General features: G+C 39.0%; 2 pseudogenes; both read left to right on the forward strand.

Annotated features, from left to right (window-relative positions):
* The first annotated feature begins 241 nt into the window (after nucleotides 1–241).
* On the forward strand, nucleotides 242–11,559 carry LOC139782020 (uncharacterized; annotated as a pseudogene).
* Nucleotides 11,560–12,681: 1,122 nt separating this feature from the next.
* Nucleotides 12,682–16,346, forward strand: LOC139782021 (uncharacterized; annotated as a pseudogene).
* Nucleotides 16,347–16,557: the final 211 nt, after the last annotated feature.

Here is a 16,557-nt window from a genome sequence, read left to right on the forward strand (position 1 = left end):
TTCTATTCTTTGTGTATATCCGCACGTGAACAGTGTTGTTGTGTGCGTATGTGCCATTCTGCATATGTATGTGTATTTGTATGTGAACGTAGCTTCGTAGGTCAAGTCGTCGAGAATCGGCTCGCTTAGTTATTTGAAGCCGAATCTTACTTCGGCGAGTTTCGGCTCTGGCTACACCGATATGCTACGCATGTAGTGCTGGCATTTCGTGTCCACTGGAGGAGGCATCCCATATCAAGGAATGGGAGATATTACGTCCCACGATCTTACAGCACTGTATGTGAAGAGCGTGGGAAAAGCTTTAGTTGATAATTCAGACAGATACATCCATTTGGTACTTCTTTGTATTATTTTATGTAGGGGAAACCGGGGCTAAAAGGTCAACGGGGTTGAAGCGTCAAATCAAATATCTCGGAACCTGTATATTGTGTGAACTCGCTATTAACATTGTAAACGCTGCTTATGGTACCCATGTGACCAACGGAGTTTCGGCAGGTTACCTGCCGTATTATGATTTTTACGAGGGCAAACGTGTTTTCGGAAGGTGAAAGTTACATTTTCTGCGCGTGGAAATTTTGTAATATCTGCAATAATATTTGCTTTCCAAATCTCGAGGTACGTGATTATAAAGAGTAATGCAAGCTGAACACGAATCCAGTGTAGTTTTTTCATTATCGTTGATGTCTAATATTTCGTGGGCGATCAAACCTGAAACTTGTGTTTGGGGCTAATCGGTCAGTAAGCAGTCCAGATGCATTTCCAAGGCATTTCCGGGCATTTCCAGGCTCATTGCATATGGAATATGGATGAGACGGGAATTACAACCGTTCAGACACCGAATAGAGTCATCGGACGTCGAGGAGTGAAACAAGTCGGGCGAGTGACTTCTGCGGAAAGAGGAACCCTCGTAACTATTTTTTAATAATGTTTCGCATAAAAATTTTAAATAAATTTTTATATTTTTCTCTTAAAAAACAATTATTAAAATGTATCCTATCATTTTTCAGGATTAGATGTACGTATATTGTTTGAAAGTCAAACCGAAATCCGCGTTATTCAGCGCTCGAAACGCGCAGCCCAGCCACGAACGTCGTGAGCCGTAATCACGTGCCTCGAAAAGCAGCTCGCACGCTTATTCGTCGAGGCACCGCGCTTAGCGACAAGATCGCGTGTTCCACGAGTTTACCTTAGACGTAAGGACAAATAAAGTAAGAAAATAAAGTGACTTTCTCCGCGAGGGGCGGAATGCCTATCCCCGTTTGCACGACGCGACCGCCGAATCGAGTGCGAAGCAACCAGAATCTGTCGAATCGTCGGCTCGTTCGTACCAAAGCCCACGAGTATCAAAACCGCTCGTAGCCGAGAAACTTAGTACACCGCTATTAAACGAATTGTGTTAACGTGTCCATGGTAGGCTGTAACTTGGACGCAGACGCCCGCATCCCTATCGTCCGCGGTCGCGGGCATTCGATCTACCCGCGATCAAGATTTCCGACGGCAAGATCTCCGATAATCGGTTTACTCCGACACAGCCGTGTCAGACGGACGGATATTTGTACGCGTGGTGCGTCGAGCGTCATTTCGCTCCATTTGGTGGACAGAATAAACGTTTTTTTTGTTCTGTGTGAAGTGCGAGTCTAAGTTTCTTCCCGCTCCATATCCTTAAGCGAGACTCTAAGCTTGCGCCACCGATTGTCTTCGCGCTCATCTCTGAGCGAATCCCGGCAACTCAATCGGGACGATCTCGTCGAGATCGCCTCCCGAACATATATGTATTGAAAATGCAGTGTGACGTTTAAACCCCGGCATTTTTGAGATTTCAATTTTTCCACCGTTGTCGTTTTTGCTCTATACCGGTTAAACAAAGCGACGTAGACAACAATTTTCTATATAAATTTTGTAGCTAAAAGTTCACTCTTTACAGTGGTATACCACATTTAACTAAAATTATTTATTTTGTTGTTAAAAATCGGCACCGAAAAAAAACTGACCTTTTAGCCCCGGTCTCCCCTACTATTTTTTTGTACTATTTTAACATCATTTGAGTATTATTATAACATACTTTACGTACGCGTAACTGCTTTCATCCTATAAATATTCCGTGTTTTGTTAGCTACGGTGAATAATTATTTTATCTACCATTCGGATTTTTTATTTTGAAATATATAAGTGACAAGACATTGGTGGATTCCAAATATTATTTCTACCACTTAAAATGGCAAATCGCAATCGAAATCGAATTAATTGCTTTGTTTGTAATGTAGTAGCAATACCTCGGCTGGATCACCAACCGATCTTGCCTTCATTGGCTGGATCACCAACCGATCTTGCCTTCATTGGCTGGATCATCAACCGATCTTGCCTTCATTGGCTGGATCACCAACCGATCTTGCCTTCATTGGCTGGATCACCAACCGATCTTGCCTTCATTGCCTGGATCATCAACTGATCTTGTCTTCATTAGCTATCACCAATCTTGAAACTCTGCCATTGTGTCACACCGGAGAGTACGAGATCAGATGGCAATATAACGTCAGTGAGGGTAATATGGCCACTCATGGTATGCATGCTTAAATAAAAATAAAACCCTTTTTCGACGGTGAACATGCTGGCCAAGTTTGATCTCGATCCGTGCACTAGTTTCGTAGGTGGCCATATTGTCATATTACTATTGCCATGTATCAAACCAGGCTACGCTCACACACACATACGTAGAATGGCACATACGCACACAACAACACTGCTCACGTGCGGATATACACAAAGAATAGAATTTTCGAATAAGGCACTATTATTGACCTTTGACCTCACGTATCTCGGAAACTGTTCATTCTTTGACCACGGGCCCATTATGACTTTTGATCAGGACGACATGAACTACATCATACTAAAATTTCAGCAAATTCGACGGATGGCCAATTTTCCCTGTGATGTGTGCGGGGTCCTTTGGATCCGCAAGGGGCAGTCCATCAATATGTGGCCACTGAGTAGTTTTGATATGCGCGGGTGACAGATACGCGGTGAGTTTTGGCAGTACAAAAGCGTCAATAACGAGAGAGAATGCCGAGTTAATCCGCGAGGTAATTTTGAGAGAAACTCGTCCGTTAGAGACAGAGCGTTGAGCTCCGATACCGAGAATCGCAGCGGCTTTACGTGATAGCTTTAAGAGTTGTGCCGCGAACTCGGAAATAAAGAAAACCTCGGAGCATTGATCAACCAGTGCACATAATTGATAGTGTTCTCCGACGCGAGAGATAACGTTGACGAGAGCAGTGGCGAAGAGTACCGAAGTCTGGCGAAATGCACGCGAATGTGCAACACGACTGCAAGGTTGAGATGTTGACACATGCCCACCATGTGCTGAGGATGTAGCGGTGTTGCCGGGGTGCGTGGTGAATGGGGCTAGCGCTGGAGCCGGCGATATCGCGGCGTCTGACTCACCGATCGAATAACATCTACAATTTAATACAGTCAGGATAGTCAGGATAAATTAATAGATTTTATTAGTTTATCCTGACTATCCTGACTGTATTAAATTGTAGATGTTACACACACACACACACACACACACACACACACACACACACACACACACACACACACACACACACACACACACACACACACACACACACACACACACACACACACACACACACACACACACGCACGCACACACACACACACACACGCGCGCGCGCGCGGGGGGCGGTACAAGGGGGGGCCTTCGGCCCCCCCTCCCGCACCCACCTCCGCCGGTAGGCAGCGTGGACCTCGCTTTATAACTTAAAGTACATGCTAAATTGTAAAGCAAAATTATAAAGCACATGCATGGAGGGGTGCAGGGGGACTTACATGCGTGAGCGCACGTGAGCGGGAGGGCTTTGTCAAACTAGTATAGCAAACGTAGCAGCGTCTTCGTCAATCAGACTAGGGATTTTAGGCTGTATGCAAAAAGGCTAGACGTCTTGTTAGCCACATTGCAGAACGTGCATCATTAACCAATGAGGCTGGTGCTAGTTAGGCTTTTTGCAAAAAGTCTAAAGTGTGTCAGTCTTATTGAGAACTAATGAATGCTTTCGCAAAAAGGCGGCTATTTGCAAACAGGCTAGCCTTTTTGTAAAAAGGCTGATTTCGCAAAAAGTCTGCGACATAGATATACAAAATAATATATTTTCCAAAGTAAGATGTAAAGATGCATATTTTTCAAATATTAAAAAAATCTTTTAAATGTGATTGCTTGCAATAATTAATTATTGCTTATTGGGAATTTATTTTTTAAAGCAATATTTTTAAAAGATTTTACAAATATTATTGAATATAGGGGAGACCGGGGCCTAACCGTCAGTTTTTTTTCGGTGCCGATTTTTAACAAGAAAATAAATAATTTTAGTTAAATGTGGTATACCACTCTAAAGAGTGAACCTTTAGCTACAAAATTTATATAGGAAATTTTTATCTACGTCGCTTTGTTTAACCGGTATAGAGCAAAAACGACAACGGTGGAAAAATTGAAATCTCAAAAATGCCGGGGTTTAACCGTCACACTGCGTTTTCAATACATATACGTACATCTAATCCTGAAAAATAATAGGATACTTCTTAATAATTGTTTTTTAAGAAAAAATATAAAAATTTATTTAAAATTTTATGCGAAACGTTATTAAAAAATAGTTACGAGGGTTCCTCTTTCCGCAGAAGTTACTCGCCCGACTTGTTTCACTCCTCGACGTCCGATGACTCTATTCGGTGTCTGAACGGTTGTAATTCCCGTCTCATCCATATTCCATATGCAGTGAGCCTGGAAATGCCCGGAAATGCCTTGGAAATGCACCCGGACTGCTTACTGACGGATTAACCCCAAACACAAGTTTCAGGTTTGATCGCCCACGAAATATTAGACATCAACGATAATGAAAAAACTACACTGGATTCGTGTTCAGCATGCATTACTTTTTATAATCACGTACCTCGAGATTTGGAGAGCAAATATTATTGCAGATATTACAAAATTTCCACGCGCAGAAAATGTAACTTTCACCTTCCGAAAACACGTTTGCCCTCGTAAAAATCATAACACGGCAGGTAACCTGCCGAAACTCCGTTGGTCAAATGGGTACCATAAGCAGCGTTTACAATGTTAATAGCGAGTTCGCACAATATACAGATTCCGAGATATTTGATTTGACGGTTCAACCCCGGCGACGGTTAGGCCCCGGTCTCCCCTATTTATTTGCATCTTTTAAAAATATTTTTAAAAATATTTTTCTGACTTAATCTGGCGGACATAGAAACATTCTAAAAATATTTTTGTGAATTATTTTAATCTTCCTAAAAAATATTTTTAAAATATTTTTAAAATATTTTGTGCTGTATGGGTCGTTAATTGATTATCGGATAGTTCAGTTCGACAAATGTATTTATTAATTATAAACAATTTAAAAAGACTACAAAACTTTTTAACTTTACTACAAAGCTCTACAAACAAAATACAATTAACTACAAACAAGCTTTTTTTATTTTATAATATGTTGATGTATCATATGATGTTAGCCGACGCGCGACTGACACTTTAAATATTTAATTAAAATATAATTATGGACTAACAAACGAAAATGAATGCACTACAATAATCTACAAACGAAATACAATCGATTCCACATCTATTTTTTTGTACACGCATCTACTTCTACAATTTTTTAGATACCGGGTTGAAATTTTGCACACAAATAGAGTATCATAGAAAGTATGTTCTCCTCTAATTTGATTAAAATCCGTCGACCGGTATAGATTTTAAGGGGATTTTTATTTTTCAGAAAAGCGTGTTTTACGCTGTAGCTTTCTCAATATTTGAGATATCGATCTATTTCTAATTCTATTATATTTTTCAGTTTTTTAAACCCCTATTTCATATATAATTCTTTAAGATTTGATTGATTAGATCCATTTTTATACGCGATTAAAGGTCCATAATTTTTTTAGAGATATGTGTAGCAAATTTTGAAATATCGGGCTATTTATAGTTTTATTATATTCTTGGCTTAATTGTCTAGATCGGATCATGATCTAAAATCGGTATGATTCAAGCAATTAAGTCAAGATCGGGGCATGATTCAGACAATTAAGCCAAGATCAGGGCATGATCTAGACAATTATGCCAAGATCGGGGCATGATCCGGACAATTAAGCCAAGATCGAGGGACGATCCAGACAATTAAGCCAAGATTTGGGCATGATCCAGACAATTAAGCCAAGATCGGGGCATGATTTGAATCAAGATCGGGGGACGATCCAGACAATTAAGTCAAGATCGGGGGACGAACCAGACAATTAAGCCAAGATCGGGGCATGATCTAGACAATTAAGCCATGATCGGGGCATGATCCGTACTTATAGTACCAAAATTATAGCAGCCACTAATTTTGGTATTAGAAAAATAATTTCGGACACAATTACATCACAGCATCTCAAAGATATGTTAAATTTAAAAAGAATAGTATTTAATCTTTATTTAATTAAAGAATAACTACAACTTCATCTAATACTTGTCAAGTTTCATCAATTCTTAACACATTCATACTCCTTTGAATGTTCAAGACGCTTGTCGTCACCTTAGCAGCAACAGTGTTTTGTTTACAGATTGCGATTGAATAAATTCATTGAACGTTCTTATAATAAAAAAACAGGATGCCTCAAGAACTAATCAACTAAATCTTAAAGAATTATATATGAAATACGGGTAGAAAAGACTTAAAAATATAATAAAATTGGAAAAATTGCGCCAAACCAGTCGCAATTTATTCAATTCTAAATATGTTATATTCTTCAGTCTTATATTCTCAAGTCCATATATGGACCATGTAGCCTGAACTACTCAAGTCAACATCGATTTAACATTGTGTCGATTGTAAAACTCCATTTGTGCTACTAATTAGTAATAAAATCACTTTTTATATATTTAAAAAATTATTTTAAAGTAGAAATAAAAAACTAATGTATAAGTAAAAAAATAAAACAAAATGGAAAAATTAAGAAATATCCGCAATTAGTAGGGATCATTTTAATAAAAACATTAATTATTCAATTGATTTTTGTAATAGTATAACAAATATTAGTCGCAATAAAGCTTATCACAATAAAAAAGTGTGCAAGTAGAAACTTGCACATTGCTTCCTCATAGTTTTTAAGTGTGCAAGTAGAAACTTGCACATTGCTTCCTCATAGTTTTTAAGTGGGCAAGTAGAAACTTGCACATTGCTTCCTCATAATTTTTAAGTGTACAAATTATAAATTTGAACATTACTTCCTCACAATTTTCAAGTATGCAAATTATAAATTTGCACGTTGCTTAATCAACATTTTATTTCGCTCATAAAGCTTCCTCTATGAAGAAGCCAAATTAATAAATATCTACTAATAATTATACATAAAAAAATAGGCTTTTTCATCAGAGGAAGCTTTATGAGCGAAATAAAATGTTGATTAAGCAATGTGCAAATTTATAATTTGCATACTTGAAAATTGTGAGGAAGTAATGTTCAAATTTTTTAATTTTATAATATATGTCGGCTAGTTTCATGGTCTACAATTAAATAATTAATTAAAAATTAATTATAAATTAACAAACAAAAATAAATGCACTACAATAATCTATAAACAAAATACAATCGATTTCACATTTTTTTAAAACATGTCACTAATTTTTTTAAAAAAGTGTCAGTCATCGGCTAACATCATACAAATGAGGCAGGAGCCATTGATTAGAACGGCGTCGATCCCTTTTCAATTCGCATTAGTACGCAGAGCGGGCAGACAACCGTTCCGAATTACTAAAGCGCTTCATGCGCATTGACAAAACGGAACGATTTCGAAGCGCTACGCAACAGTAATGCAGTCTATGCGTTTCATGCGCAACTCAAAACGGACCCTAGGAGTCTTCTCGAGATATTTCGGACAAGAAGCGATATAATGTCCCGAAGAGCACAATGCACATTGTTATCTCACTGTGGTGGCGACGTATGACTTCGCGTTCGTCTGAGATCGCGCCGGGTTTGAACTATTAGAATGTTGTTTACGTGATATAGTGGACCGTTCGAGAGTGTACACGCGCCCGACAAGGAAAGCCTCCAGATCGGCGAAGAAAGGCGGAGTAGTCTTAGAGCCGAGCGTTTTTTCCCAATCTTTCAGTGATTCGGAATCGAGTTTACGCACAGTCATGAAAACAATGAGATAATCCCAGTGCTGAATAGGGCAATTAAGGGCTTCAAGAACGCCGAGAGCTTCTTTAACGTCGCCAAAAAGTCGTTTAATTTCCGCTGCACATTCGGTTTTAACTTTGCATGTCGCAATAGCACGGCTAGTTGAGCGTCGATCAAAATCTGTTTGTTCTCGTAGCGAGCAGAGAGAGTGTTCCAGGAACGTATCAGATTCTCGCTAGAGATTGCGACGTTCTTAAGGTGCTGCGATGGTTCGCCGGTCAGGCTCGTTTTTAAATAATGGAGTTTTTCAACGGCTGATAGGTCATTATGCATCGTGTTTCGTTCTCGAGATCACTAAAAGATTACTAGGTAGTACCGCTTTAGTCCGCTAGGAGTCACCACAATGTTCAGCCAATAAGAAGCAGGAGACGAGAGACCCCTTATTGGAGATTCCCGCCCGCCATATTCCTGTCATAACGTTTTTTGTACGTGACGAGAAACTACGTTGTTTCAGCGAATGTAAAATAGAAATTTGATATTTTAGTTATAGAAATGGGAAAAAAGTAAAAAAAAGAAAGAGAGCGTTCTCCCTCAGTGGAGAGGCTACGAAAGAAGCTGAAGAGAATTCAAAAGAAATTGATTAAAAAGGGTAAAAATGTATCACCGTCAAGTAGTCGAGACTACGATACTATTTCGTCAGTCTCAAAAGATGCAAGTAAGGTATAATTTGATTATTAATTGGATGTCCTCTTCATTAAGATTGAGTCAATCTTAACGGCGGTGAGCTCACACGAGAGGTGAGACAATTCCGTACGAACTGACTAGGTTATATAAAGAGTAACGTTCTCTTTTGCATCAATGAATTGACAGCTTATAACCTAGATCTTTTGCACTTCCAGATGTTCCTCTAAACATTGACTTAAATCCTCTGCTCGATGAGGGAGATAAAGAAAACGAGAGTGGAAATAAAAACTCTAATAATCTGGAAGTGACAGAACTCGAAAAGGACGAAGACTTTGTCGAGTTGGATGAGGAGACTTTGGGGATTCTTGGCGAAGGGCTCTCTAGCAACGAGGAGGAATTTGTATTTCATCCAAAACTGGCAGAGACTTGGAAGAAAGTCCTCGCCAAAGGCATCTATAAAGAGAGCAAAATTAAATTCTTCAAAATGTACTCATGTAAAGGTAAATTGTCCCATTAACACACCTAAGTTAAATCTAGAAGTGGAAGCAATCGTGAATGACACAGTGAAGAAACGAGATAAATATCTGGCAATTGACCAGGATCTCTATGGCGCTAGCCTGTCGTCACTGGGAAAAGCAGTCAATATGATTCTCAACGATAAAAAAGCCGAGATCGACAGGAAAGAGCTGTTATCAGCTTTAACAGACTCAGGTGGACTCATGTGTGAGCTGTTTAAACAACTCACCAAAGCTAGGAAGGCCTTTATTTACCCTGGGCTCGATAAAAAAGCTAAAACCCTTCTCGAGAAAGCGGAAACTGATGAGTTTCTGTTTGGTTCAACACTATCCCAAAGAGTGAAGACAGCTAAATTGGTGGAAAAAGTGGGTCTGTCGTTGAAGACTCAAGCAACAGAGAACCCTGGCGAAAATAATATGTTTATAAAATGTTTGCTTAAATGTTGAGTAGATGTTTCATTTGAGTTTTAAAACATTTATTAAATTGTTTATGAGATGTAAATTTAAACACGGAATTGTTTATGAGATGTTCACAGCTACGTTTTTCTTATGAAATGTTTAAGTGGCGTTTAATAACATAGTCTCAAACGTTTCCATTAGTTTTCTAAGTATTTATAAAATGTTTTGTCAGCAGGGGGTTAACCAAGTGTTTGCAACGTGCTTCCAAACAGTGTAAACATCAATAAAACTCTTCATAAATAGTGTAACCATTGAAAAAACTCTTCATAAACAAATACAAACACAATCTTTCACTAAAAATTTTTGCCAGGGAAAAAGCCGCCTTCAGGTCTTGTTCGGGTTTAAACTGGAGGGGCCCGCCTGCGAAGTCCTCCAACCAGTCACAGGCGGGCTACAACCGCAAGGCACCTCAGAGGACGTATCACCAGACCAAAGTTCACGAGAAATATTGTTCCACCCCAGCGCAAACCACAGCTTCGACAACGTCGAAGTAGAGGTTGGGAAAATAGCAGGACGATTAAGATACTATATTGAAGCTTGGTCTAGAATTACATCGGATAAGTTCATTTTAGATAGTATATCCGGATACAAAATTAAATTCGATAAACCGCCAGTTCAATTAAAAACAGTTAAAAATACTTCGTTAAATCCAAGGGACAAACCTCATTTACAAGAGGTAATAAATGATTTGCTCAAAGTAGGAGCAATTCAACAGTGTGTTTTATCTAAGTCTCAGATCTTGTCATCGTATTTTTTGGTTCCAGAAACAAATGGTAAATTTAGATTTGTTTTAAATTTAAAAGACTTAAACAAATTTATTGAAACGGATCACTTTAAAATGGAAGATATCCGTACGGTTCTAAAGTTAGTGACTAAGAGATGTTTCATGGCTACTCTGGATCTCTAGGATGCGTACTTCCTTATTCCAATAGATGAGAATAGTCGAAAATTCTTACGTTTTAGGTGGAAGGATCGTGTGTGGGAATTCGTGTGTTTTCCCTTCGGACTGAATACGGCTCCGTGGTTGTACAAAAAAATCCCAAAACCGGTAGTGATTTTTTTTAAAGAAACGGGTTTCAAATCGGTAGCGTATCTGAATAATTGGTGGTGTCTTGGAAAAAATGTCGAAGAATGCTAAAAAAATATTGAGACAACGCAGCAGGTTCTAAAGTCTTTGGGGTTTTTAATTAATGAAAGCAAAAGTAATTTAATTCCGAGCACAAGATGCCAGTTTCTCGGTTTTATTGTAGACTCTAGTCGCATGACTCTTGAGCTTCCGGAGAAGAAAAAGCAGTTGATCTTGTCATTAATTAAAAAATTTAAAACTTTACAGTCTTGCACCATTCGAGAATTTACTCAATTTGTGGGCAATATGTATCACGGCAGCCTGTCCAACTGTTCAATACGGCTGGGTTTATTCTAAGGGATTTGAATGCCAAAAGTATTTGACATTGTTGAAAAGTAGAGGAAACTATGATGCTAAAATGAGACTCTCTGCGATACTGAATTCGGACTTTGTTTGGTGGGAGTTGCATATATCCGATGCTATCAACCCAATCAGACAGCAGAAGTATGAACTGGAAATATTCTCAGATGCGTCATTAACTGGCTGGGGCGCTGCGTGCAATGACGAAACTACGTATGGAGCTTGGGATAAATCAGAGCGAAAGGCTCATATTAATTACTTGGAATTAGTAGGGTAGAAGTACCGGTTTTGGCCACTTTAAGCATATTACCATCTTGAAACGCTTCAGATTCGAATAATTATTACTACAGCGGCCTTTCACATATATATTGTCCAATTTAGAGGGATATATTTTCGTTTTTTTTATCGTAAAAATGTTAAAATGACTCCAAGACAATAAAAAACGAGAGAAAAGAAGTTAAGTGCATTTTCACTAGTTTTGGCCATGCGTGTACCGGTTGTGGCTTCCTACTGCCCCACTTATGGCCATGCACTTGAATCAATGTTTCGATACACATACAGTGCTATAAGGGCCCGTGTGTCCCAATGTTTCTGGCACAAAGCTTTCAATCTTCCGTCTCAATGTTGTACGTGGAACATCAAACATTTTACTTGCTAGTGAAACAGGAGTCCCACTGTGTATAGCATCCAAAGCATTTTGCACTTACTGCAGAGAGTATGTAAAAAATTTTCTTTTCTTCACTGGCTCTTTTTTCTTTTGTGTTGATTTTTTTTGTGGCGGCATTGTAGCCTAGAATCGCAAATAAATTTCAATTACCACCAGGAATCATTAAATAAAGTAAAAACATTAAATATTATGCTACGATAGGTCTGTTCTTTATAGCTGAACTAGCTGCATTAGTTTAGAGAATATATTTTTCTCCCTCTACATTGTGTGGAAGGAAAAAAAACTTTGAACTAATGCAGCCAGTTCAGTTATAAAAAACAGACCTTGTATAATATCTAATTTTGACAAGTAAGCACCAGTTTTAATAGGATGGCCAAAACTGGGGCAAAGGGATAATTTAATGTACCGATTATGGCCATCGTTATTAATATGAATATTTTTAGTATTTTCGCTTTTGAACACTTTGAACCTCTTAGAGAAATGTTGCACTACCGATATGTAAACTTCCCGGGCGCTATTATACAATTACGTAACCTAAAAATGTTGCACATCTTACCTCGACGTCTTCTCGGCTGACGTAACGATTGGAATATTCGTATCCTTCTTGTCACAACGTACACTATTTTATTAAGTATAATAAAAAAACAATTACAAATGCACGTTGTTTCCACCTTGAATGCTGCTTAAATATATAACGTCTCGAAAAATGACAGCTTTGAACAGTCACTGACTATGTGTAGACACGAAAAATCCTCGAAAGTGTTCGTGGTGGCCATAACCGGTGCAGTGGCCAAAACCGGTACTTCTACCCTAGCGGTCTTTTACGCATTACGATATTTTGCAGCAACAAAATACGACTGTAAGATATTGTTACGAATTGATAACACTACGACTGTGGCGTATATTAATCAAATGGGAGGCATCCAATACCCACATCTCAACAGTATAACCAGGAAAATCTGGCAATGTTGCGAGCGACGCAGCCTATGGATCACAGCATCATATTGGGTGTACAACTTAATTCGGTCCGTTTTTTGCTTGAAAAACGTATTTATTTGAACGATAAAATGAATTAATACCTTATTCAAAGTACTGTCCATCGCTAGCCACTACTTTTTCCCATCTTTCTGGCAATTTATGGATTCCGTCGCGGGAGAAGCGTTCATCTTTTGAAGCCAAGAATGAATCGAGCCAATTTTTGATACCCTGTTCTGAAGTGAAGCGTATTCCAGTCAAAGCGTTCTGCATCGATCGAAACAAATGGTAGTCGGAAGGGGCAAGGTCTGGGATATAAGGCGGGTGAGCCAGAACTTCCCATCCGATATTTTCCAAATAGTTTTTAACCGGAACAGCAACATGAGGCCGAGCGTTGTCATGGTGAAAGATTATGGATTCGTGTCTGGTCACATATTCTGGACGTTTTTCGGCTATAGCTCGCTTTAAACGGATCAATTGTTGCCTGTAGAAGTCTCCCGTGATGGTTTGACCAGGTTTTAGCAGCTCATAGTGGATCACACCCTTCTGATCCTACCAAATACAGAGCATTACCTTGGCACCATGGATATTCGGTTTCGGCGTTGATGTTCCCGGTTGGCCGGGCTTTACATACGATTTTTTGCGTTTCGGGTTGTCGTAGTGAATCCATTTTTCGTCCCCGGTAATGATTCGATGCAGAAAAGACTTCTTTTTGTACCGTTCAAGCAACATTTCGGACATGCAAAATCGTCGTTCGATATCTCTCGGTTTCAATTCATATGGGACCCAATTTCCTTGCTTTTGGATGTATCCCGCGGCTTTGAGTCGTTTCGAAATAGCTTGTTGAGTAACTTCCAATGTTTTTGCGAGCTCTTTTTGCGTTTGACACGAATCTTGATCGAGTAATGTTTTTAATTCTTCATCTTTAAACTTTTTCGGTTGACCCGAACGCTCTTTGTCGTCAACACTAAAATCACCACTTATAAATCGTCGAAACCATTCTCTGCAAGATTTATCCGATGGTGCAGATTCACCATACACTTCCACAAGCATTCGATGCGCTTCAGCTGCACTTTTCTTCCAATTGAAACAGAAAATCAAAACTTCCCGCAAATGGTGCTTATTTGGAACGAAACTCGACATTTTCAACGCAGTAAAAATTAAACTTGTTGTGCAAAACTCAAAGGCTTGTAAACAATATTTGGTTGACAGATGTTGACACTTCACGATACAGCAAAAATCAGCTGTCGCCGTCAACCATTTATAGCACCTAGAGCCATCTTTTAAAAACGGACCGAACTAAGTTGTACACCCAATACATAGCGTCAAAAGAAAATGTTGAGGCCGACCAAGGATCTAGAATCATCAATATTGACACGGAGTGAGAGTTGACGCCTTGGGCTTTCCAAGCCGTGGTACGAAGATTCGGAGTACCTGAATTGACCTGTTTGCAGCAAGGAACAACAAAAAATGTGAAAAATTTTGTTTGTGGCACCGTGATCCCGAGGCCTTCTGTGTTGACGCGTTTACGATAAATGGACGTACGACTTTTATGCGTTCCCCCCATTTGCTTTAATATTGAGAGTATTAAGAAAAATACAAGTGGATCAAGCTCAAGGTGTCTTAATCGTACTCTACTGGAAATCACAGCCTTGGTTTCCCTTATGGAAATCAATGCTGGTATCATAACCATTATATTTTGAGCCTAATCAAAATCTTTGACTCTCTGCTTGTAGAAAAATTTATCATCCATTAGCAGGGAAAATAATTTTAGTGGCCGGGAGATTGCCCGGCAAAACTTCCGAAGGCTAAACATCAATGAAGACGCAGTAGAATTACTTTTAAACTCAGTAACTCAATCAACTTTTAAACAATACTCGAAATCCTTAGAAGATTGGGCTAAGTTTAGCGTAGCAAAAAACTTCGATATGTTCGCTCCACAAATCAGTCAAGTAATTGATTGGCTGACTGTAAAATATAAAACTGGTGCGTTCTATGGAACTTTAAACACATGTAGATCGGCACTGTCATTGATTTGCGGTGATAGAGGGGGGAAAAAACCCATAATTTCAAGATTTTTAACAGGCATGTTTAATGAAAAGCCAACAAAGGCTAAATATCAAAGAATTTATGATCTAGAGCCTGTACTGAAAGAATTAGAGAAGTTATATCCATTAGAAAACCTTAGTTTGCAGGATCTTACAGATAAATTAGTTGTTCTTCTGGCAATAGTGACAACACATAGAAAGCAGACTTTATCTCTTATAAAAATCAGTAACATTCGAGAAATAAGCAATGGATATGAAATAGAGATTCCAGACAAAATAAAAACAAAGTGGCCAGGGTCCTTTCAACCATTGCTGACTTTACCGACATTCAGAGAAAATCCGAAACTTTGTGTAACCGTTACTCTCGAGAAATATTTAGTTATAAGTCGTTTTATTTCGACCCCACTGGCCAATTGATACAAGAATTGCACGACGTTTCGACCGAATTCCGGTCCTTATCAAGTGCGTTTTTACTCAAGCTACATCGATCCGCATAACCAAATCTAATTGCATCGTTGACGTGGTGTCCTAGCGACGTCAAGACAAACGCAAAAAATTCTTATGCGCTCCAAAACAAACAGTGGTACATGAAATCGAAACATCACCAGCCATATCAAGACACAAACGTCGTTTTATTTCGACCCTACGTCCGAACGGTAAGGCAGTTCAGAGCACTGTTGTCTATCAGCGGATTGCGTTGACAACTTTAGTTCGACTTTGACCGCCTTACCGTTCGGACGTAGGGTCGAAATAAAACGACGTTTGTGGCTTGATATGGCTGGTGATGTTTCGATTTCATGTACCACTGTTTGTTTTGGAGCGCATAAGAATTTTTTGCGTTTGTCTTGACGTCGCTAGGACACCACGTCAACGATGCAATTAGATTTGGTTATGCGGATCGATGTAGCTTGAGTAAAAACGCACTTGATAAGGACCGAAATTCGGTCGAAACGTCGTGCAATTCTTGTATCAATTGGCCAGTGGGGTCGAAATAAAACGACTTATTTTTGAATTATTTACTGGCGACGGAAATTGTTTTGTTTAAATATTTAGTTGTTACAAAAAACCTCCGAGGATCGATCGATTTGCTGTTTATCACAACCAGAAAACCGTTCAAAGCAGCGTCGAAAGACACAATCAGTAGGTGGATTCGGGAATTCTCTTTTTAGGGAAATGTGGCATCGGCGGAGCTTATGGCCCGCATTGTAGTATTCGACACGCGGCCACGTCCGCTGTTTTTAAGAAAGAAGTGGACTTAGCAGTGTTATCAAGAGTCTAGCGGGATGGTCGAAAAAGTCAATGGTTTTTGACAGATTTTATAATCGCCCTATTGTCAAGAAGAACAATACGTTTGCAGAGGCAATATTAACTTAGAAAAAGTATATTTAGATAAACATTTGTATACAGGCGTGTGTACCAATATAAAAGTGTGCTTATATAAAGCGTGCTTATATTAAGAACAGAACCTAGGTCTAACTCTAAACATCTACCTAGTAATCTTTTAGTGATCTCGAGAACGAGACACGATGCATAATTACGAACGAACGAGCCCGCCGAAGGCGTGAAGAGATCTCGGAAGTGACTC

The sequence above is a fragment of the Temnothorax nylanderi genome, unplaced genomic scaffold (assembly GCF_030848795.1).
Source record: "Temnothorax nylanderi isolate EJ_2023f unplaced genomic scaffold, tnyl_v1.0 TNYL_tig0382_pilon, whole genome shotgun sequence".
In the NCBI taxonomy this organism is placed as follows: Eukaryota; Metazoa; Arthropoda; class Insecta; order Hymenoptera; family Formicidae; genus Temnothorax; species Temnothorax nylanderi.